Source organism: Schistocerca cancellata, chromosome 2 (assembly GCF_023864275.1).
Source record: "Schistocerca cancellata isolate TAMUIC-IGC-003103 chromosome 2, iqSchCanc2.1, whole genome shotgun sequence".
NCBI lineage: Eukaryota > Metazoa > Arthropoda > Insecta > Orthoptera > Acrididae > Schistocerca > Schistocerca cancellata.
In genome coordinates, this window is record NC_064627.1 from 93,003,749 (window position 1) to 93,028,267 (window position 24,519).

Consider the following 24,519-nt stretch of genomic DNA (forward strand, 5'->3'; position numbering starts at 1 on the left):
CTTGGACCTTCAAATCAACGATGAAACACAGAAAGTGCATCGATATTGAATACAAAAGGCAAAATGTAGACTTATTTATAAGAGGAGTTACTCTTCTTATAGTTCGTGCTTTGAGCCTTTCCTGGGACAGCAGTATTAGATTCCGATGCACCATTGCAGGTTTACTACATCCCTTGGAACTTCAAATCAACGATGAAACACAGAAAATGCTTTAATATTGAATACAAAAGTCAAAATGTCGACTTATTTATAAGAGGAGTGAGTCTTCTAGTAGTTCGTGCTTTGAGCCTTTCCTGGGACAGCAGTATTAGATTCCGATGCACCATTGCAGGTTTACTATATCCCTTGGACCTTCAAATCAACGATGAAACACAGAAATGGCATCAGTATTGAATACAAAAGTCAAAATGTCGACTTATTTATAAGAGGAGTAACTCTTCTAGTAGTTCGTGCTTTGAGCCTTTCCTGGGATAGCAGTATTAGATTCCGATGCACCATTGCAGGTTTACTGTATCCCTTGGACCTTCGAATCAACGATGAAACACAGAAATTGGATCGATATTGAATACAAAATGCAAATTGTCGACTTATTTGCAAGAGGAGTAACTCTTTTAATAGTTCTTGCTTTTAGCCTTTCCTGGGACAGCAGTATTAGATTCGGATGCACCATTGCAGGTTTACTGTATCCCTTGGACCTTCGAATCAACGACGAAACAAAGAAATTGCATCGAAATTGAATAGAAAATGCAAAATGTCGTCTTATTTGCAAGAGGAGTAATTCTTCTAATAGTTCGTGCTTTTAGCCTTTCCTGGGACAGCAGTATTAGATTCCGATGTAACATTGCTGGTTTACTGTATCCCTTGGACCTTCAAATCAACGATGAAACACAGAAATTGCATCGATATTGAATAAAAAAAGCAAAATGTCGACTTATTTATAAGAGGAGTAACTCTTCTAATAGTTTGTGCTTTGACCCGTTCCTGGGACGGCAGTATTAGATTCCGATTCACCATTGCAGGTTTACTGTATCCCTTGGACCTTCAAATCAACGATGAAACACAGAAATTGCATCGATATTGAATACAAAAGGCAAAGTGTCGACTTATTTACAAGAGGAGTAACTCTTCTAATAATTCGTGCTTTTAGCCTTTCCTGGGACAGCAGTATTAGATTCCGCTGCACCATTGCAGGTTTACTGTATCCCTTGGACCTTCAAATCAACGATGAAACACAGAAAATGCATCGATATTGAATACAAAAGGCAAAATATCGACTTATTTACAAGCGGAGCAACTCTTCTAATAGTTCGTGCTTTTAGCCTTTCCTGGGATAGCAGTATGGGATTCCGACGCACCATTGCTGGTTTAATGTATCCCTTGACCTTCGAATCAACGATGAAACACAGAAATTACATCGATATTGAATACAAAAGGCAAAATGTCGACTTATTTACAAGAGGAGTAACTCTTCTAATATTTCGTGCTTTTAGCCTTTCCTGGGACAGCAGTATTAAATTCCGATGCACCATTGCAGGTTTACTGTATCCCTTGGACCTTCAAATCAACGATGAAAAACAGAAATTGCATCGATATTGAATACAAAAGGCAAAATGTAGACTTATTTATAAGAGGAGTTACTCTTCTTATAGTTCGTGCTTTGAGCCTTTCCTGGGACAGCAGTATTAGATTCCGATGCACCATTGCAGGTTTACTACATCCCTTGGAACTTCAAATCAACGATGAAACACAGAAATTGCATTAATATTGAATACAAAAGTCAAAATGTCGACTTATTTATAAGAGGAGTAAGTCTTCTAGTAGTTCGTGCTTTGAGCCTTTCCTGGGACAGCAGTATTAGATTCCGATGCACCATTGCAAGTTTACTATATCCCTTGGACCTTCAAATCAACGATGAAACACAGAAATTGCATCAATATTGAATACAAAAGTCAAAATGTCGACTTATTTATAAGAGGAGTAACACTTCTAGTAGTTCTTGCTTTGAGCCTTTCCTGGGGTAGCAGTATAAGATTCCGATGCACCATTGCAGGTTTACTGTATCCCTTGGACCTTCGAATCAACGATGAAACACAGAAATTGGATCGATATTGATACAAAATGCAAATTGTCGTCTTATTTGCAACAGGAGTAACCCTTCTAATAGTTCGTGCTTTTAGCCTTTCCTGTGACAGCAGTATTAGATTCCGATGCACCATTGCAGGTTTACTGTATCCCTTGGACCTTCATATCAACGATGAAACACAGAAATTGCATCGATATTGAATACAAAAGGCAAAACGTGGACTTATTTACAAGAGGAGTAACTCTTCTAATATTTCGTGCTTTTAGCCTTTCCTGGGACAGCAGTGTTAGATTCCGATGCACCATTGCAGGTTTACTGATCCCTTGGACCTTCAAATCCGCGATGAAACACAGAAATTGCATCGATATTGAATACAAAAGGCAAAATGTCGACTTATTTACAAGAGGAGTAACTCTTCTAATATTTCGTGCTTTTAGCCTTTCCTGGGACAGCAGTATTAGATTCCGATGCACCATTGCAGGTTTACTGTATCCCTAGGACCTTCAAATCCGCGATGAAACACAGAAATTGCATCGATATTGAATACAAAATGCAAAATGTAGACTTATTTATAAGAGGAGTAACTCTTCTTATAGTTCCTGCTTTGAGCCTTTCCTGGGACCGCAGTATTAGATTCCGATGCTCCATTGCAGGTTTACTATATCCCTTGGACCTTCAAATCAACGATGAAACACAGAAATTGCATCGATATTGAATACAAAAGGCAAAATGTCGACTTATTTACAAGAGGAGTAACTCTTCTAATATTTCGTGCTTTTAGCCTTTCCTGGGACAGCAGTATTAGACTCCGATGCACCATTGCAGGTCTACTGTATCCCTTGGACCTTCAAATCAACGATGAAACACAGAAAATGCATCGATATTGAATACAAAAGGCAAAATATCGACTTATTTACAAACGGAATAACTCTTCTAATAGTTCGTGCTTTTAGCCTTTCCTGGGATAGCAGTATGAGATTCCGATGCACCATTGCTGGTTTACTGTAACCCTTGACCTTCGAATCAACGATGAAACACAGAAATTGCATCGATATTGAATACAAAAGGCAAAATGTCGACTTATTTACAAGAGGAGTAACTCTTCTAATATTTCGTGCTTTTAGCCTTTCCTGGGACAGCAGTATTTGATTCCGATGCACCATTGCAGGTTTACTGTATCCCTAGGACCTTCAAATCAACGATGAAACACAGAAATTGCATCGATTATGAATACAAAAGGCAAAATGTAGACTTATTTATAAGAGGAGTAACTCTTCTTATAGTTCCTGCTTTGAGCCTTTCCTGGGACCGCAGTATTAGATTCCGATGCTCCACTGCAGGTTTACTATATCCCTTGGACCTTCAAATCAACGATGAAACACAGATATTGCATCGATATTGAATACAAAAGGCAAAATGTCAACTTATTTACAAGAGGAGTAACTCTTCTAATATTTCGTGCTTTTAGCCTTTCCTGATACAGCAGTATTAGATTCGGATGCACCATTGCAGGTTTACTGTATCCCTTGGACCTTCGAATCAACGACGAAACACAGAAATTGCATCGAAATTGAATAGAATATGCAAATTGTCGTCTTATTTGCAAGAGGAGTAACTCTTCTAATAGTTCGTGCTTTTAGCCTTTCCTGCGACAGCAGTATTAGATTCCGATGCACCATTCCTGGTTTACTGTATCCCTTGGACCTTCTAATCAACGATGAAACACAGAAATTGCATCGATATTGAATACAAAATGCAAATTGTCGTCTTATTTGCAACAGGAGTAACTCTTCTAATAGTTCGTGCTTTTAGCCTTTCCTGTGACAGCAGTATTAGATTCCGATGCACCATTGCAGGTTTACTGTATCCCTTGGACCTTCATATCAACGATGAAACACAGAAATTGCATCGATATTGAATACAAAAGGCAAAATGTGGACTTATTTACAAGAGGAGTAGCTCTTCTAATATTTCGTGATTTTAGCCTTTCCTGGGACAGCAGTATTAGATTCCGATGCACCATTGCAGGTTTACTGATCCCTTGGACCTTCAAATCCGCGATGAAACACAGAAATTGCATCGATATTGAATACAAAAAGCAAAATGTAGACTTATTTATAAGAGGAGTAACTCTTCTTATTGTTCCTGCTTTGAGCCTTTCCTGGGACAGCAGTATTAGATTCGGATGCACCATTGCAGGCTTACTATATCCCTTGGACCTTCAAATCAATGATGAAACACAGAAATTGCATCGATATTGAATTCAAAAGTCAAAATGTCGACTTATTTATAAGTGGAGTAACTCTTCTAATATTACGTGCATTGAGCCTTTCCTAGGACAGCAGTATTAGATTCCGATGTAACATTGCTGGTTTACTGTATCCCTTGGACATTCAAATCAACGATGAAACACAGAAATTGCATCGATATTGAATAAAAAAAGCAAAATGTCGACTTATTTATAAGAGGAGTAACTCTTCTAATAGTTTGTACTTTGACCCGTTCCTGGGACGGCAGTATTAGATTCCGATTCACCATTGCAGGTTTACTGTATCCCTAGGACCTTCAAATCAACGATGAAACACAGAAATGGCATCGATATTGAATACAAAAGGCAAAATGTAGACTTATTTATAAGAGGAGTAACTCTTCTTATAGTTCCGGCTTTGAGCCTTTCCTGGGACCGCAGTTTTAGATTCCGATGCACCATTGCAGGTTTACTATATCCCTTGGACCTTCAAATCAACGATGAAACACAGAAATTGCATCGATATTGAATACAAAAGGCAAAATGTCGACTTATTTACAAGAGGAGTAACTCTTCTAATATTTCGTGCTTTTAGCCTTTCCTGGGACAGCAGTATTAGATTCCGATGCACCATTGCAGGTTTACTGTATCCCTTGGACCTTCAAATCAACGATGAAACACAGAAAATGCATCGATATTGATTACAAAAGGCAAAATATCGACTTATTTACAAGCGGAGTAACTCTTCTAATAGTTCGTGTTTTAGCCTTTCCTGGGATAGCAGTATGAGATTCCGATGCACCATTGCTGGTTTACTGTATCCCTTGACCTTCGAATCAACGATGAAACACAGAAATTGCATCGATATTGAATACAAAAGGCAAAATGTCGACTTATTTACAAGAGGAGTAACTCTTCTAATATTTCGTGCTTTTAGCCTTTCCTGGGACAGCAGTATTAAATTCCGATGCACCATTGCAGGTTTACTGTATCCCTTGGACCTTCAAATCAACGATGAAACACAGAAATTGCATCGATATTTAATACAAAAGGCAAAATGTAGACTTATTAATAAGAGGAGTTACTCTTCTTATACTTCGTGCTTTGAGCCTTTCCTGGGACAGCAGTATTAGATTACGATGCACCATTGCAGGTTTACTACATCCCTTGGAACTTCAAATCAACGATGAAACACAGAAATTGCATTAATATTGAATACAAAAGTCAAAATGTCGACTTATTTATAAGAGGTGTAGGTCTTCTAGTAGTTCGTGCTTTGAGCCTTTCCTGGGACAGCTGTATTAGATTCCGATGCACCATTGCAAATTTACTATATCCCTTGGACCTTCTAATCAACGATGAAACACAGAAATAGCATCAATATTGAATACAAAAGTCAAAATGTCGACTTATTTATAAGAGGAGTAACACTTCTAGTAGTTCGTGATTTGAGCCTTTCCTGGGGTAGCCGTATTAGATTCCGATGCACCATTGCAGGTTTACTGTATCCCTTGGACCTTCGAATCAACGATGAAACACAGAAATTGGATCGATATTGAATACAAAATGCAAATTGTCGACTTATTTGCAAGAGGAGCAACTCTTCTAATAGTTCGTTCTTTTAGCCTTTCCTGGGAGAGCAGTATTAGATTCGGATGCACCATTGCAGGTTTACTGTATCCCTTGGACCTTCGAATCAACGATGAAACACAGAAATTGCATCGATATTGAATAGAAAATGCAAATTGTCGTCTTATTTGCAAGAGGAGTAACTCTTCTAATAGTTCGTGATTTAGCCTTTCCTGGGACAGCAGTATTAGATTCCGATGCACCATTCCAGGTTTACTGTATCCCTTGGACCTTCGAATCAACGATGAAACAGAGAAATTGCATCGATTTGAATACAAAATGGAAATTGTCGACTTATTTGCAACAGGAGTAACTCTTCTAATAGATCGTGCTTTTAGCCTTTCCTGTGACAGAAGTATTAGATTCCGATGCACCATTGCTGGTTTACTGTATCCCTTGGACCTTCATATCAACGATGAAACACAGAAATTGCATCGATATTGAATACAAAAGGCAAAATGTGGATTTATTTACAAGAGGAGTAACTCATCTATTTTTTCGTGCTTTTAGCCTTTCCTGGGACAGCAGTTTTAGATTCCGATGCACCATTGCAGGTTTACTGTATCCCTTGGACCTTCAAATCCGCGATGAAACACAGAAATTGCATTGATATTGAATACAAAAGGAAAATGTAGACTTATTTATAAGAGGGGTAACTCTTCTTATAGTTCCTGCTTTTGAGCCTTTCCTGGGACAGCAGTATTAGATTCCGATGCACCATTGCAGGTTTACTATATCCCTTGGACCTTCAAATCAACGATGAAACACAGAAATTGCATCAATATTGAATACATAAGTCAAAATGTCGACTTATTTGTAAGAGGAGAAACTCTTCTAGTAGTTCGTGCTTTGAGCCTTCCCTGGGATAGCAGTATTAGATTCCGATGCACCATTGCAGGTTTACTGTATCCCTTGGACCTTCGAATCAGCGATGAAGCACAGAAATTGCATCGATATTGAATACAAAAGGCAAAATGTGGACTTATTTACAAGAGGAGTAACTCTTCTAATATTTCGTGATTTTAGCCTTTCCTGGGACAGCAGTATTAGATTCCGATGCACCATTGCAAGTTTACTGTATCCCTTGGACCTTCGAATCAACGATGAAACACAGAAATTGCATCGATATTGAATACAAAATGCAAATTGTCGACTTATTTGCAACAGGAGTAACTCTTCTATTAGTTCGTGCTTTTAGCCTTTCCTGGGACAGCAGTATTAGATTCCGATGCACCATTGCAGGTTTACTGTATCCCTTGGACCTTCAAATCAACGATGAAACACAGAAATTGCATCGATATCGAATACAAAAGTCAAAATGTAGACTTATTAACAAGAGGAGTAACTCTTCTAATATTTCGTGCTTTTAGCCTTTCCTGGGACAGCAGTATTAGATTCCGATGCACCATTGCAGGTTTACTGTATCCCTTGGACCTTCAAATCCGCGATGAAACACAGAAATTGCATCGATACTGAATACAAAAGGCAAAATGTAGACTTATTTACAAGAGGAGTAACTCTTTTTATAGTTCAGCTTTGAGCCTTTCCTGGGAGAGTAGTATTAGATTCCGATGCACCATTGCAGGTTTACTATATCACTTGGACCTTCAAATCAACGATGAAACACAGAAATTGCATCGATATTGAATACAAAAGGCAAAATGTCGACTTATTTATAAGAGGAGTAACTCTTTTAATATTTCGTGCATTGAGCCTTTCCTAGGACAGCAGTATTAGAATCCGATGTAACATTGCAGGTTTACTGTATCCCTTGGACCGTCAAAACAACGATGAAACACAGAAATTGCACCGATATTGAATATAAAAAGCAAAATGTCGACATATTTAAAAGAGGAGTAACTCTTCTAATAGTTCGTGCTTTGACCCTTTCCTGGGACAGCAGTATTAGATTGCGATGCACCATTGCAGGTTTACTGTATCCCTTGGACCTTCAACTAAACGATGAAACACAGAAATTGCATCGATATTGAACACAAAAGGAAAATTTCGGCTTATTTACAAGAGGAGTAACTCTTCAAATAGTTCGCTCTTTGGGACTTTCCTGGGACAGCAGTATTAGATTACGATGCACCATTGCAGGTTTACTGTATCCCTTGGACCTTCAAATCAACAATGAAACACAGAAATTGCATCGATATTGAATACAAAAGGCAAAATGTCGACTTATTTACAAGAGGAGTAACTCTTCTAATAGTTCGTGCTTTTAGCCTTTCCTGGGACAGCAGTATTAGATTCCGATGCACCATTGCAGGTTTACTGTATCCCTTGCACCTTCAAATCAACGATGAAACACATAAAATGCATCGATATTGAATACAAAAGGCAAAATGTCGACTTATTTACAAAAGGAGTAACTCTTCTAATAGTTCGTGCTTTGAGCCTTTCCTGGGACAGCAGTATTAGATTTCGATGCACCATTGCAGGATTACTGTTTCCCTTGGACCTTCAAATCAACGATGAAACACAGAAATTGCATCAATATTGAATAAAAAAGGCAAAATGTCGACTTATTTATAAGAGGAGTAACTCTTCTAATAGTTCGAGCTTTGAGCCTTTCCTGGGACAGCAGATTTAGATTTCGATGCACCATTGCAGGTTTACTGTATCCCTTGGACCTTCGAATCAACGATGAAACACAGAAATTGCATCGATATTGAATACAAAAGGCAAAATGTAGACTTATTTATAAGAGGAGTAACTCTTCTTATAGTTCATTCTTTGAGCCTTTCCTGGGACTGCAGTACTAGATTCCGATGCACCATTGCAGGTTTATGGTATCCCGTGGTCCTTCAAATCAACGATGAAACTCAGAAATTGCATCGATAGTGAATACAAAAGGCAAAATGTCGACTTATTTACAAGAGGAGTAACTCTTCTAATAGTTCGTGCTTTGAGACTTTCCTGGGATAGCAGTATTAGATTCCGATGCACCATTGCAGGTTTACTGTATCCCTTGGACCTTCGAATCAACGATGAAACACAGAAATTGCATCGATATCGAATACAATCTGCAAATTGTCGACTTATTTGCAAGAGGAGTAACTCTTCTAATAGTTCGTGATTTTCGTCTTTCCTGGGACAGCAGTATTTGATTCTGATGCACCATTGCAGGTTTACTGTATCCCTTGGACCTTCAAATCAACGATGAAACACAGAAATTGCATCGATATTGAATACAAAAGGCAAAATGTCGACTTATTTACAAGAGGAGTAACTCTTCTAATATTTCGTGCTTTTAGCCTTTCCTGGGACAGCAGTATTAGATTCCGATGCACCACTGCAGGTTTACTGTATTCCTTGGACCTACAAATCCGCGATGAAACACAGAAATTGCATCGATATTGAAGACAAAAGGCAAAATGTGGACTTATTTATAAGTGGAGTAACTCTTTTAATATTTCGTGCTTTTAGCCTTTCCTAGGACAGCAGTATTAGAATCCGATGTAACATTGCTGGTTTACTGTATCCCTTGGACCTTCAAATCAACGATGAAACACAGAAATTGCACCGATATTGAATAAAAAAAGCAAAATGTCGACATATTTATAAGAGGAGTAACTCTTCTTATAGTTCGTGCTTTGAGCCTTTCCTGGGGTAGCAGTATTAGATTCCGATGCACCATTGCAGGTTTACTGTATCCCTTGGACCTTCGAATCAACGATGAAACACAGAAATTGGATCGATATTGAATACAAAATGCAAATTGTCGACTTATTAGCAAGAGGAGTAAGTCTTCTAATAGTTCGTGCTGTTAGCCTTTCCTGGGACAGCAGTATTAGATTCGGATGCACCATTGCCGGTTTACTGTATCCCTGGGACCATCGAATCAACGATGAAACACAGAAATTGCATCGATATTGAATAGAAAATGCAAATTGTCGTCTTATTTGCAAAAGGAGTAACTCTTCTAATAGTTCGTGATTTAGCCTTTCGTGGGACAGCAGTATTAGTTTCCGATGCACCATTCCAGTTTTACTGTATCCCTTGGACCTTCGAATCAACGATGAAACAGAGAAATTTCATCGATATTGAATACAAAATAGAAATTGTCGACTTATTTGCAACAGGAGTAACTCTTCTAATAGTTCGTGCTTTTAGCCTTTCCTGTGACAGCAGTATTAGATTCCGATGCACCATTGCAGGTTTACTGTATCCCTTGGACCTTCAAATCAACGATGAAACACAGAAATTGCATCTATATTGTATACAAAAGCAAAATGTTGGCTTATTTATAAGAGGAGTAACTCTTCTTATAGTTCGTGCTTTGAGCCTTTCCTGGGACAGCAGTATTAGATTCCGATGCACCATTGCAGGTTTACTAATTCCCTTGGACCTTCAAATCAACGATGAAACACAGAAATTGCATTAATATTGAATACAAAAGTCAAAATGTCGACTTATTTATAAGAGGAGTAAGTCTTCTAGTAGTTCGTGCTTTGAGCCTTTCCTGGGACAGCAGTATTAGATTCCGATGCACCATTGCAGGTTTACTGTATCCCTTGGACCTTCAAATCAACGATGAAACACAGAAATTGCATCGATATTGAATACAAAAGGCAAAATGTCGACTTATTTATAAGAGGAGTAACTCTTTTAATATTTCGTGCATTGAGCCTTTCCTAGGACAGCAGTATTAGAATCCGATGTAACATTGCAGGTTTACTGTATCCCTTGGACCGTCAAATCAACGATGAAACACAGAAATTGCACCGATATTGAATAAAAAAAGCAAAATGTCGACATATTTAAAAGAGGAGTAACTCTTCTAATAGTTCGTGCTTTGACCCTTTCCTGGGACAGCAGTATTAGATTGCGATGCACCATTGCAGGTTTACTGTATCCCTTGGACCTTCAACTAAACGATGAAACACAGAAATTGCATCGATATTCAACACAAAAGGAAAATTTCGGCTTATTTACAAGAGGAGTAACTCTTCAAATAGTTCGCTCTTTGAGACTTTCCTGGGACAGCAGTATTAGATTACGATGCACCATTGCAGGTTTACTGTATCCCTTGGACCTTCAAATCAACAATGAAACACAGAAATTGCATCGATATTGAATACAAAAGGCAAAATGTCGACTTATTTACAAGAGGAGTAACTCTTCTAATTGTTCGTGCTTTTAGCCTTTCCTGGGACAGCAGTATTAGATTCCGATGCACCATTGCAGGTTTACTGTATCCCTTGGACCTTCAAATCCGCGATAAAACACAGAAATTGCATCGATATTGAAGACAAAAGGCAAAATGTAGACTTATTAATAAGAGGAGTAACTCTTCTTATAGTTCGTGCTTTGAGCCTTTCCTGGGATAGCAGTATTAGATTCCGATGCACCATTGCAGGTTTACTATATCCCTTGGACCTTCAAATCAACGATGAAACACAGAAATTGCACCAATATTGAATACAAAAGTCAAAATGTCGACTTATTTATAAGAGGAGTAACTCTTCTAGTAGTTCGTGCTTTGAGCCTTTCCTGGGGTAGCAGTATTAGATTCCGATGCACCATTGCAGGTTTACTGTATCCCTTGGACCTTCGAATCAACGATGAAACACAGAAATTGGATCGATATTGAATACAAAATGCAAATTGTCGACTTATTTAAAAGAGTAGTAACTCTTCTAGTAGTTCGTGCTTTGAGCCTTTCCTGGGGTAGCAGTATTAGATTCCGATGCACCATTGCAGGTTTACAGTATCCCTTGGACCTTCGAATCAACGATGAAACACAGAAATTGGATCGATATTGAATACAAAATGCAAATTGTCGACTTATTAGCAAGAGGAGTAACTCTTCTAATAGTTCGTGCTGTTAGCCTTTCCTGGGACAGCAGTATTAGATTCGGATGCACCATTGCCGGTCTACTGTATCCCTGGGACCATCGAATCAACGATGAAACACAGAAATTGCATCGATATTGAATAGAAAATGCAAATTGTCGTCTTATTTGCAAAAGGAGTAACTCTTCTAATAGTTCGTGATTTAGCCTTTCGTGGGACAGCAGTATTAGATTCCGATGCACCATTCCAGTTTTACTGTATCCCTTGGACCTTCGAATCAACGATGAAACAGAGAAATTTCATCGATATTGAATACAAAATAGAAATTGTCGACTTATTTGCAACAGGAGTAACTCTTCTAATAGTTCGTGCTTTTAGCCTTTCCTGTGACAGCAGTATTAGATTCCGATGCACCATTGCAGGTTTACTGTATCCCTTGGACCTTCAAATCAACGATGAAACACAGAAATTGCATCTATATTGTATACAAAAGCAAAATGTTGGCTTATTTATAAGAGGAGTAACTCTTCTTATAGTTCGTGCTTTGAGCCTTTCCTGGGACAGCAGTATTAGATTCCGATGCACCATTGCAGGTTTACTAATTCCCTTGGACCTTCAAATCAACGATGAAACACAGAAATTGCATTAATATTGAATACAAAAGTCAAAATGTCGACTTATTTATAAGAGGAGTAAGTCTTCTAGTAGTTCGTGCTTTGAGCCTTTCCTGGGACAGCAGTATTAGATTCCGATGCACCATTGCAGGTTTACTGTATCCCTTGGACCTTCAAATCAACGATGAAACACAGAAATTGCATCGATATTGAATACAAAAGGCAAAATGTCGACTTATTTATAAGAGGAGTAACTCTTTTAATATTTCGTGCATTGAGCCTTTCCTAGGACAGCAGTATTAGAATCCGATGTAACATTGCAGGTTTACTGTATCCCTTGGACCGTCAAATCAACGATGAAATACAGAAATTGCACCGATATTGAATAAAAAAAGCAAAATGTCGACATATTTAAAAGAGGAGTAACTCTTCTAATAGTTCGTGCTTTGACCCTTTCCTGGGACAGCAGTATTAGATTGCGATGCACCATTGCAGGTTTACTGTATCCCTTGGACCTTCAACTAAACGATGAAACACAGAAATTGCATCGATATTGAACACAAAAGGAAAATTTCGGCTTATTTACAAGAGGAGTAACTCTTCAAATAGTTCGCTCTTTGAGACTTTCCTGGGACAGCAGTATTAGATTACGATGCACCATTGCAGGTTTACTGTATCCCTTGGACCTTCAAATCAACAATGAAACACAGAAATTGCATCGATATTGAATACAAAAGGCAAAATGTCGACTTATTTACAAGAGGAGTAACTCTTCTAATAGTTCGTGCTTTTAGCCTTTCCTGGGACAGCAGTATTAGATTCCGATGCACCATTGCAGGTTTACTGTATCCCTTGCACCTTCAAATCAACGATGAAACACATAAAATGCATCGATATTGAATACAAAAGGCAAAATGTCGACTTATTTACAAAACGAGTAACTCTTCTAATAGTTCGTGCTTTGAGCCTTTCCTGGGACAGCAGTATTAGATTTCGATGCACCATTGCAGGATTACTGTTTCCCTTGGACCTTCAAATCAACGATGAAACACAGAAATTGCATCAATATTGAATAAAAAACGCAAAATGTCGACTTATTTATAAGAGGAGTAACTCTTCTAATAGTTCGAGCTTTGAGCCTTTCCTGGGACAGCAGTTTTAGATTTCGATGCACCATTGCAGGTTTACTGTATCCCTTGGACCTTCGAATCAACGATGAAACACAGAAATTGCATCGATATTGAATACAAAAGGCAAAATGTAGACTTATTTATAAGAGGAGTAACTCTTCTTATAGTTCGTGCTTTGAGCCTTTCCTGGGACTGCAGTATTAGATTCCGATGCACCATTGCAGGTTTATGGTATCCCGTGGACCTTCAAATCAACGATGAAACTCAGAAATTGCATCGATAGCGAATACAAAAGGCAAAATGTCGACTTATTTACAAGAGGAGTAACTCTTCTAATAGTTCGTGCTTTGAGACTTTCCTGGGATAGCAGTATTAGATTCCGATGCACCATTGCAGGTTTACTGTATCCCTTGGACCTTCGAATCAACGATGAAACACAGAAATTGCATCGATATCGAATACATTCTGCAAATTGTCGACTTATTTGCAAGAGGAGTAACTCTTCTAATAGTTCGTGATTTTCGTCTTTCCTGGGACAGCAGTATTTGATTCTGATGCACCATTGCAGGTTTACTGTATCCCTTGGACCTTCAAATCAACGATGAAACACAGAAATTGCATCGATATTGAATACAAAAGGCAAAATGTCGACTTATTTACAAGAGGAGTAACTCTTCTAATATTTCGTGCTTTTAGCCTTTCCTGGGACAGCAGTATTAGATTCCGATGCACCACTGCAGGTTTACTGTATTCCTTGGACCTACAAATCCGCGATGAAACACAGAAATTGCATCGATATTGAAGACAAAAGGCAAAATGTGGACTTATTTATAAGAGGAGTAACTCTTTTAATATTTCGTGCTTTTAGCCTTTCCTAGGACAGCAGTATTAGAATCCGATGTAACATTGCTGGTTTACTGTATCCCTTGGACCTTCAAATCAACAATGAAACACAGAAATTGCACCGATATTGAATAAAAAAAGCAAAATGTCGACATATTTATAAGAGGAGTAACTCTTCTAATAGTTCGTGCTTTGACCCTTTCCTGGGAGAGCAGTATTAGAATCCGATGCACCATTGCAGGTTTACTGTATACCTTGGACCTTCAAATCAACGATGAAACACAGAAATTGCATCGATATTGAACACAAAAGGCAAAATGTCTTCTTATTTCATAAGAGGAGTAACTCTTCTAATAGTTCGTGCTTTGAGCCTTTCCTAGGACAGCAGTATTAGATTGCGATGCACCATTGCAGGTTTACTGTATCCCTTGGACCTTCAACTAAACGATGAAACACAGAAATTGCATCGATATTGAATACAAAAGGAAAATTTCGGCTTATTTACAAGAGGAGTAACTCTTCAAATAGTTCGCGCTTTGAGCCTTTCCTGGGACAGCAGTATAAGATTACGATGCACCATTGCAGGTTTGCTGTATCCCTTGGACCTTCAAATCAACAATGAAACACAGAAATTGCATCGATATTGAATACAAAAGGCAAAATGTCGACTTATTTACAAGAGGAGTAACTCTTCTAATTGTTCGTGCTTTTAGCCTTTCCTGGGACAGCAGTATTAGATTCCGATGCACCATTGCAGGTTTACTGTATCCCTTGGACCTTCAAATCCGCGATGAAACACAGAAATTGCATCGATATTGAAGACAAAAGGCAAAATGTAGACTTATTAATAAGAGGAGTAACTCTTCTTATAGTTCGTGGTTTGAGCCTTTCCTGGGATAGCAGTATTAGATTCCAATGCACCATTGCAGGTTTACTATATCCCTTGGACCTTCAAATCAACGATGAAACACAGAAATTGCATCAATATTGAATACAAAAGTCAAAATGTCGACTTATTTATAAGAGGAGTAACTCTTCTAGTAGTTCGTGCTTTGAGCCTTTCCTGGGGTAGCAGTATTAGATTCCGATGCACCATTGCAGGTTTACTGTATCCCTTGGACCTTCGAATCAACGATGAAACACAGAAATTGGATCGATATTGAATACAAAATGCAAATTGTCGACTTATTTATAAGAGGAGTAACTCTTCTAGTAGTTCGTGCTTTGAGCCTTTCCTGGGGTAGCAGTATTAGATTCCGATGCACCATTGCAGGTTTACTGTATCCCTTGGACCTTCAAATCAACGATGAAACACAGAAATTGCATTAATATTGAATACAAAAGTCAAAATTTCGACTTATTTATAAGAGGAGTAAGTCTTCTAGTAGTTCGTGCTTTGAGCCTTTCCTGGGACAGCAGTATTAGATTCCGATGCACCATTGCAGGTTTACTATATCCCTTGGAGCTTCATTTCAACGATGAAACACAGAAATTGCATCAATATTGAATACAAAAGTCAAAATGTCGACTTATTTATAAGAGGAGGAACTCTTCTAGTAGTTCGTGCTTTGAGCCTTTCCTGGGATAGCAGTATTAGATTCCGATGCACCATTGCAGGTTTACTGTATTCCTTGGACCTTCGAATCAACCATGAAACACAGAAAATTCATCGATATTGAATACAAAATGCAAACTGTCGACTTATTTGCAACAGGAGTAAATCTTCTGATTGTTCGTGCTTTTAGCCTTTCCTGTAACAGCAGTATTAGATTCCGATGCACCATTGCAGGTTTACTGTATCCCTTGGACCTTCAAATCAACGATGAAGCACAGAAATTGCATCGATATTGAATACAAAAGGCAAAATGTGGACTTATTTACAAGAGGAGTAACTCTTCTAATATTTCGTGCTTTTAGCCTACCTGGGACAGCAGTATTAGATTCCGATGCACCATTGCAGGTTTACTGTATCCCTTGGACCTTCAAATCCGCGATGAAACACAGAAATTGCATCGATATTGAATACAAAAAGCAAAATGTAGACTTATTTATAAGAGGAGTATCTCTTTTTATAGTTCAGCTTTGAGCCTTTCCTGGGACAGCAGTATTAGATTCCGATGCACCATTGCAGGTTTACTATATCACTAGGACCTTCAAATCAACGATGAAACACAGAATTTGCATCGATAGTGAATACAAAAGGCAAAATGTCGACTTATTTATAAGAGGAGTAACTCTTTTAATTTTTCGTGCATTGAGCCTTTCCTAGGACAGCAGTATTAGAATCCGATGTAACATTGCTGGTTTACTGTATCCCTTGGACCTTCAAATCAACGATGAAACACAGAAATTGCACCGATATTGAATAAAAAAAGCAAAATGTCGACATATTTATAAGAGGAGTAACTCTTCTAATAGTTCGTGCTTTGACCCTTTCCTGGGACAGCAGTATTAGATTCCGATGCACCATTGCAGGTTTACTGTATCCCTTGGACCTTCAAATCAACGATGAAACACAGAAATTGCATCGATATTGAACACAAAAGGCAAAATGTCTACTTATTTAATAAGAGGAGTAACTCTTCTAATTGTTCGTGCTTTGAGCCTTTCCTGGGACAGCAGTATTAGATTGCGATGCACCATTGCAGGTTTACTGTATCCCTTGGACCTTCAACTAAGCGATGAAACACAGAAATTGCATCGATATTGAATACGAAAAGAAAATTACGGCTTATTTACAAGAGGAGTAACTCTTCAAATAGTTCGCGCTTTGAGCCTTTCCTGGGACAGCAGTATTAGATTCCGATGCACCATTGCAGGTTTACTGTATACCTTGTACCTTCAAATCAACGATGAAACACATAAAATGCATCGATATTGAATACAAAAGGCAAAATGTCGACTTATTTACAAAAGGAGTAACTCTTCTAATAGTTCGTGTTTTAGCCTTTCCTGGGACAGCAGTATTAGATTTCAATGCACCATTGCAGGTTTACTGTATCCCTTGGACCTTCGAATCAACGATGAAACACAGAAATTGCATCGATATTGAATACAAAAGGCAAATTGTCGACATATTTACAAGAGGAGTAACTCTTCTAATAGTTCATGTTTTAGCCTTTCCTGGGACAGCAGTATTAGATTCCGATGCACCATTGCAGGTTTACTGTATCCCCTGGACCTTCAAATCAACGATGAAACATAAATTGCATCGATATTGAATACAAAATGCAAAATGTCGACTTATTTATAAGAGGCGCAACTCTTCTAATAGTTCGTGTTTTCAGCCTTTCCTGGGACAGCAGTATTAGATTTCGATGCACCATTGCAGGTTTACTGTATCCTATGGACCTTCAAATCAACGATGAAACACAGAAATTGCATCGATATTGAATACAAAAGGCAAAATGTAGACTTATTTATAAGAGGAGTAACTCTTCTTATAGTTCGTGCTTTGTGCCTTTCCTGGGACTGCAGTATTAGATTCCGGTGCACCATTGCAGGTTTACTATATCCCTTAGACCTTCAAATCAACGATGAAACACTGAAATTGCATCGATATTGAATAAAAAAAGCAAAATGTCGACTTATTTATAAGAGGAGTAACTCTTCTAATAGTTCGTGCTTTGACCCGTTCCTGGGACAGCAGTATTAGATTCCGATGCACCATTGCAGGTTTACTGTATCCCTTGGACCTTCAAATCAAAGATGAAACACAGAAATTGAATCGATATTGTATACAAAATGCAAAAAGTAGACTTATTTATAAGAGGAGTAACTCTTCTTACAGTTCGTGCTTTGAGCCTTTCCTGGGACAGCAGTATTAGATTCCGATGCACCATTGCAGGTTTACTATATCCCTTGGACCTTCAAATACACGATGAAACACAGAAATTGCATCGATATCGAATACAATCTGCAAATTGTCGACTTATTTGCAAGACGAGTAACTCTTCTAATAGTTCGTGATTTTCGTCTTTCCTGGGACAGCAGTATTTGATTCTGATGCACCATTGCAGGTTTACTGTATCCCTTGGACCTTCAAATCAACGATGAAACACAGAAATTGCATTGATATTGAATACAAAAGGCAAAATGTCGACTTATTTACAAGAGGAGTAACTCTTCTAATATTTCGTGCTTTTAGCCTTTCCTGGGACAGCAGTATTAGATTCCGATGCACCACTGCAGGTTTACTGTATTCCTTGGACCTACAAATCCGCGATGAAACACAGAAATTGCATCGATATTGAAGACAAAAGGCAAAATGTCGACTTATTTATAAGAGGAGTAACTCTTTTAATATTTCGTGCTTTTAGCCTTTCCTAGGACAGCAGTATTAGAATCCGATGTAACATTGCTGGTTTACTGTATCCCTTGGACCTTCAAATCAACAATGAAACACAGAAATTGCACCGATATTGAATAAAAAAAGCAAAATGTCGACATATTTATAAGAGGAGTAACTCTTCTAATAGTTCGTGCTTTGACCCTTTCCTGGGAGAGCAGTATTAGAATCCGATGCACCATTGCAGGTTTACTGTATAACTTGGACCTTCAAATCAACGATGAAACACAGAAATTGCATCGATATTGAACACAAAAGGCAAAATGTCTTCTTATTTCATAAGAGGAGTAACTCTTCTAATAGTTCGTGCTTTGAGCCTTTCCTAGGACAGCAGTATTAGATTGCGATGCACCATTGCAGGTTTACTGTATCCCTTGGACCTTCAACTAAACGATGAAACACAGAAATTGCATCGATATTGAATACAAAAGGAAAATTTCGGCTTATTTACAAGAGGAGTAACTCTTCAAATAGTTCGCGATTTGAGCCTTTCCTGGGACTGCAGTATAAGATTACGATGCACCATTGCAGGTTTGCTGTATCCCTTGGACCTTCAAATCAACAATGAAACACAGAAATTGCATCGATATTGAATACAAAAGGCAAAATGTCAACTTATTTACAAGAGGAGTAACTCTTCTAATTGTTCGTGCTTTTAGCCTTTCCTGGGACAGCAGTATTAGATTCCGATGCACCATTGCAGGTTTACTGTATCCCTTGGACCTTCAAATCCGCGATGAAACACAGAAATTGCATCGATATTGAAGACAAAAGGCAAAATGTAGACTTATTAATAAGAGGAGTAACTCTTCTTATAGTTCGTGGTTTGAGCCTTTCCTGGGATAGCAGTATTAGATTCCAATGCACCATTGCAGGTTTACTATATCCCTTGGACCTTCAAATCAACGATGAAACACAGAAATTGCATCAATATTGAATACAAAGGTCAAAATGTCGACTTATTTATAAGAGGAGTAACTCTTCTAGTAGTTCGTGCTTTGAGCCTTTCCTGGGGTAGCAGTATTAGATTCCGATGCACCATTGCAGGTTTACTGTATCCCTTGGACCTTCGAATCAACGATGAAACACAGAAATTGGATCGATATTGAATACAAAATGCAAATTGTCGACTTATTTATAAGAGGAGTAACTCTTCTAGTAGTTCGTGCTTTGAGCCTTTCCTGGGGTAGCAGTATTAGATTCCGATGCACCATTGCAGGTTTACTGTATCCCTTGGACCTTCAAATCAACGATGAAACACAGAAATTGCATTAATATTGAATACAAAAGTCAAAATTTCGACTTATTTATAAGAGGAGTAAGTCTTCTAGTAGTTCGTGCTTTGAGCCTTTCCTGGGACAGCAGTATTAGATTCCGATGCACCATTGCAGGTTTACTATATCCCTTGGAGCTTCATTTCAACGATGAAACACAGAAATTGCATCAATATTGAATACAAAAGTCAAAATGTCGACTTATTTATAAGAGGAGGAACTCTTCTAGTAGTTCGTGCTTTGAGCCTTTCCTGGGATAGCAGTATTAGATTCCGATGCACCATTGCAGGTTTACTGTATTCCTTGGACCTTCGAATCAACCATGAAACACAGAAAATTCATCGATATTGAATACAAAATGCAAACTGTCGACTTATTTGCAACAGGAGTAACTCTTCTGATTGTTCGTGCTTTTAGCCTTTCCTGTAACAGCAGTATTAGATTCCGATGCACCATTGCAGGTTTACTGTATCCCTTGGACCTTCAAATCAACGATGAAGCACAGAAATTGCATCGATATTGAATACAAAAGGCAAAATGTGGACTTATTTACAAGAGGAGTAACTCTTCTAATATTTCGTGCTTTTAGCCTACCTGGGACAGCAGTATTAGATTCCGATGCACCATTGCAGGTTTACTGTATCCCTTGGACCTTCAAATCCGCGATGAAACACAGAAATTGCATCGATATTGAATACAAAAAGCAAAATGTAGACTTATTTATAAGAGGAGTATCTCTTTTTATAGTTCAGCTTTGAGCCTTTCCTGGGACAGCAGTATTAGATTCCGATGCACCATTGCAGGTTTACTATATCACTAGGACCTTCAAATCAACGATGAAACACAGAATTTGCATCGATAGTGAATACAAAAGGCAAAATGTCGACTTATTTATAAGAGGAGTAACTCTTTTAATTTTTCGTGCATTGAGCCTTTCCTAGGACAGCAGTATTAGAATCCGATGTAACATTGCTGGTTTACTGTATCCCTTGGACCTTCAAATCAACGATGAAACACAGAAATTGCACCGATATTGAATAAAAAAAGCAAAATGTCGACATATTTATAAGAGGAGTAACTCTTCTAATAGTTCGTGCTTTGACCCTTTCCTGGGACAGCAGTATTAGATTCCGATGCACCATTGCAGGTTTACTGTATCCCTTGGACCTTCAAATCAACGATGAAACACAGAAATTGCATCGATATTGAACACAAAAGGCAAAATGTCTACTTATTTAATAAGAGGAGTAACTCTTCTAATTGTTCGTGCTTTGAGCCTTTCCTGGGACAGCAGTATTAGATTGCGATGCACCATTGCAGGTTTACTGTATCCCTTGGACCTTCAACTAAGCGATGAAACACAGAAATTGCATCGATATTGAATACGAAAAGAAAATTACGGCTTATTTACAAGAGGAGTAACTCTTCAAATAGTTCGCGCTTTGAGCCTTTCCTGGGACAGCAGTATTAGATTCCGATGCACCATTGCAGGTTTACTGTATACCTTGTACCTTCAAATCAACGATGAAACACATAAAATGCATCGATATTGAATACAAAAGGCAAAATGTCGACTTATTTACAAAAGGAGTAACTCTTCTAATAGTTCGTGTTTTAGCCTTTCCTGGGACAGCAGTATTAGATTTCAATGCACCATTGCAGGTTTACTGTATCCCTTGGACCTTCGAATCAACGATGAAACACAGAAATTGCATCGATATTGAATACAAAAGGCAAATTGTCGACATATTTACAAGAGGAGTAACTCTTCTAATAGTTCATGTTTTAGCCTTTCCTGGGACAGCAGTATTAGATTCCGATGCACCATTGCAGGTTTACTGTATCCCCTGGACCTTCAAATCAACGATGAAACATAAATTGCATCGATATTGAATACAAAAGGCAAAATGTCGACTTATTTATAAGAGGCGCAACTCTTCTAATAGTTCGTGTTTTCAGCCTTTCCTGGGACAGCAGTATTAGATTTCGATGCACCATTGCAGGTTTACTGTATCCTATGGACCTACAAATCAACGATGAAACACAGAAATTGCATCGATATTGAATACAAAAGGCAAAATGTAGACTTATTTATAAGAGGAGTAACTCTTCTTATAGTTCGTGCTTTGAGCCTTTCCTGGGACTGCAGTATTAGATTCCGGTGCACCATTGCAGGTTTACTATATCCCTTAGACCTTCAAATCAACGATGAAACACTGAAATTGCATCGATATTGAATAAAAAAAGCAAAATGTCGACTTATTTATAAGAGGAGTAACTCTTCTAATAGTTCGTGCTTTGACCCGTTCCTGGGACAGCAGTATTAGATTCCGATGCACCATTGCAGGTTTACTATATCCCTTAGACCTTCAAATCAACGATGAAACACAGAAATTGCATCGATATTGAATACAAAAAGCAAAATGTAGACTTATTTATAAGAGGAGTATCTCTTTTTATAGTTCAGCTTTGAGCCTTTCCTGGGACAGCAGTATTAGATTCCGATGCACCATTGCAGGTTTACTATATCACTAGGACCTTCAAATCAACGATGAAACACAGAATTTGCATCGATAGTGAATACAAAAGGCAAAATGTCGACTTATTTATAAGAGGAGTAACTCTTTTAATTTTTCGTGCATTGAGCCTTTCCTAGGACAGCAGTATTAGAATCCGATGTAACATTGCTGGTTTACTGTATCCCTTGGACCTTCAAATCAACGATGAAACACAGAAATTGCACCGATATTGAATAAAAAAAGCAAAATGTCGACATATTTATAAGAGGAGTAACTCTTCTAATAGTTCGTGCTTTGACCCTTTCCTGGGACAGCAGTATTAGATTCCGATGCACCATTGCAGGTTTACTGTATCCCTTGGACCTTCAAATCAACGATGAAACACAGAAATTGCATCGATATTGAACACAAAAGGCAAAATGTCTACTTATTTAATAAGAGGAGTAACTCTTCTAATTGTTCGTGCTTTGAGCCTTTCCTGGGACAGCAGTATTAGATTGCGATGCACCATTGCAGGTTTACTGTATCCCTTGGACCTTCAACTAAGCGATGAAACACAGAAATTGCATCGATATTGAATACGAAAAGAAAATTACGGCTTATTTACAAGAGGAGTAACTCTTCAAATAGTTCGCGCTTTGAGCCTTTCCTGGGACAGCAGTATTAGATTCCGATGCACCATTGCAGGTTTACTGTATACCTTGTACCTTCAAATCAACGATGAAACACATAAAATGCATCGATATTGAATACAAAAGGCAAAATGTCGACTTATTTACAAAAGGAGTAACTCTTCTAATAGTTCGTGTTTTAGCCTTTCCTGGGACAGCAGTATTAGATTTCAATGCACCATTGCAGGTTTACTGTATCCCTTGGACCTTCGAATCAACGATGAAACACAGAAATTGCATCGATATTGAATACAAAAGGCAAATTGTCGACATATTTACAAGAGGAGTAACTCTTCTAATAGTTCATGTTTTAGCCTTTCCTGGGACAGCAGTATTAGATTCCGATGCACCATTGCAGGTTTACTGTATCCCCTGGACCTTCAAATCAACGATGAAACATAAATTGCATCGATATTGAATACAAAAGGCAAAATGTCGACTTATTTATAAGAGGCGCAACTCTTCTAATAGTTCGTGTTTTCAGCCTTTCCTGGGACAGCAGTATTAGATTTCGATGCACCATTGCAGGTTTACTGTATCCTATGGACCTACAAATCAACGATGAAACACAGAAATTGCATCGATATTGAATACAAAAGGCAAAATGTAGACTTATTTATAAGAGGAGTAACTCTTCTTATAGTTCGTGCTTTGAGCCTTTCCTGGGACTGCAGTATTAGATTCCGGTGCACCATTGCAGGTTTACTATATCCCTTAGACCTTCAAATCAACGATGAAACACTGAAATTGCATCGATATTGAATAAAAAAAGCAAAATGTCGACTTATTTATAAGAGGAGTAACTCTTCTAATAGTTCGTGCTTTGACCCGTTCCTGGGACAGCAGTATTAGATTCCGATGCACCATTGCAGGTTTACTGTATCCCTTGGACCTTCAAATCAATGATGAAACACAGTAATTGAATCGATATTGTATACAAAATGCAAAAAGTAGACTTATTTATAAGAGGAGTAACTCTTCTTACAGTTCGTGCTTTGAGCCTTTCCTGGGACAGCAGTATTAGATTCCGATGCACCATTGCAGGTTTACTATATCCCTTGGACCTTCAAATACACGATGAAACACAGAAATTGCATCGATATCGAATACAATCTGCAAATTGTCGACTTATTTGCAAGACGAGTAACTCTTCTAATAGTTCGTGCTTTTAGCCTTTCCTGGGACAGCAGTATTAGATTCCGATGCTCCATTGCAGGATTACTGTATCCCTCGGACCTTCAAATCAACGATGAAACACAGAAATTGCATCGATATTGAATACAAAAATAAAAATGTCGACTTATTATTAAGAGGAGTAACTCTTCTAGTAGTTCGTGCTTTTAGTCTTTCCTGGGACA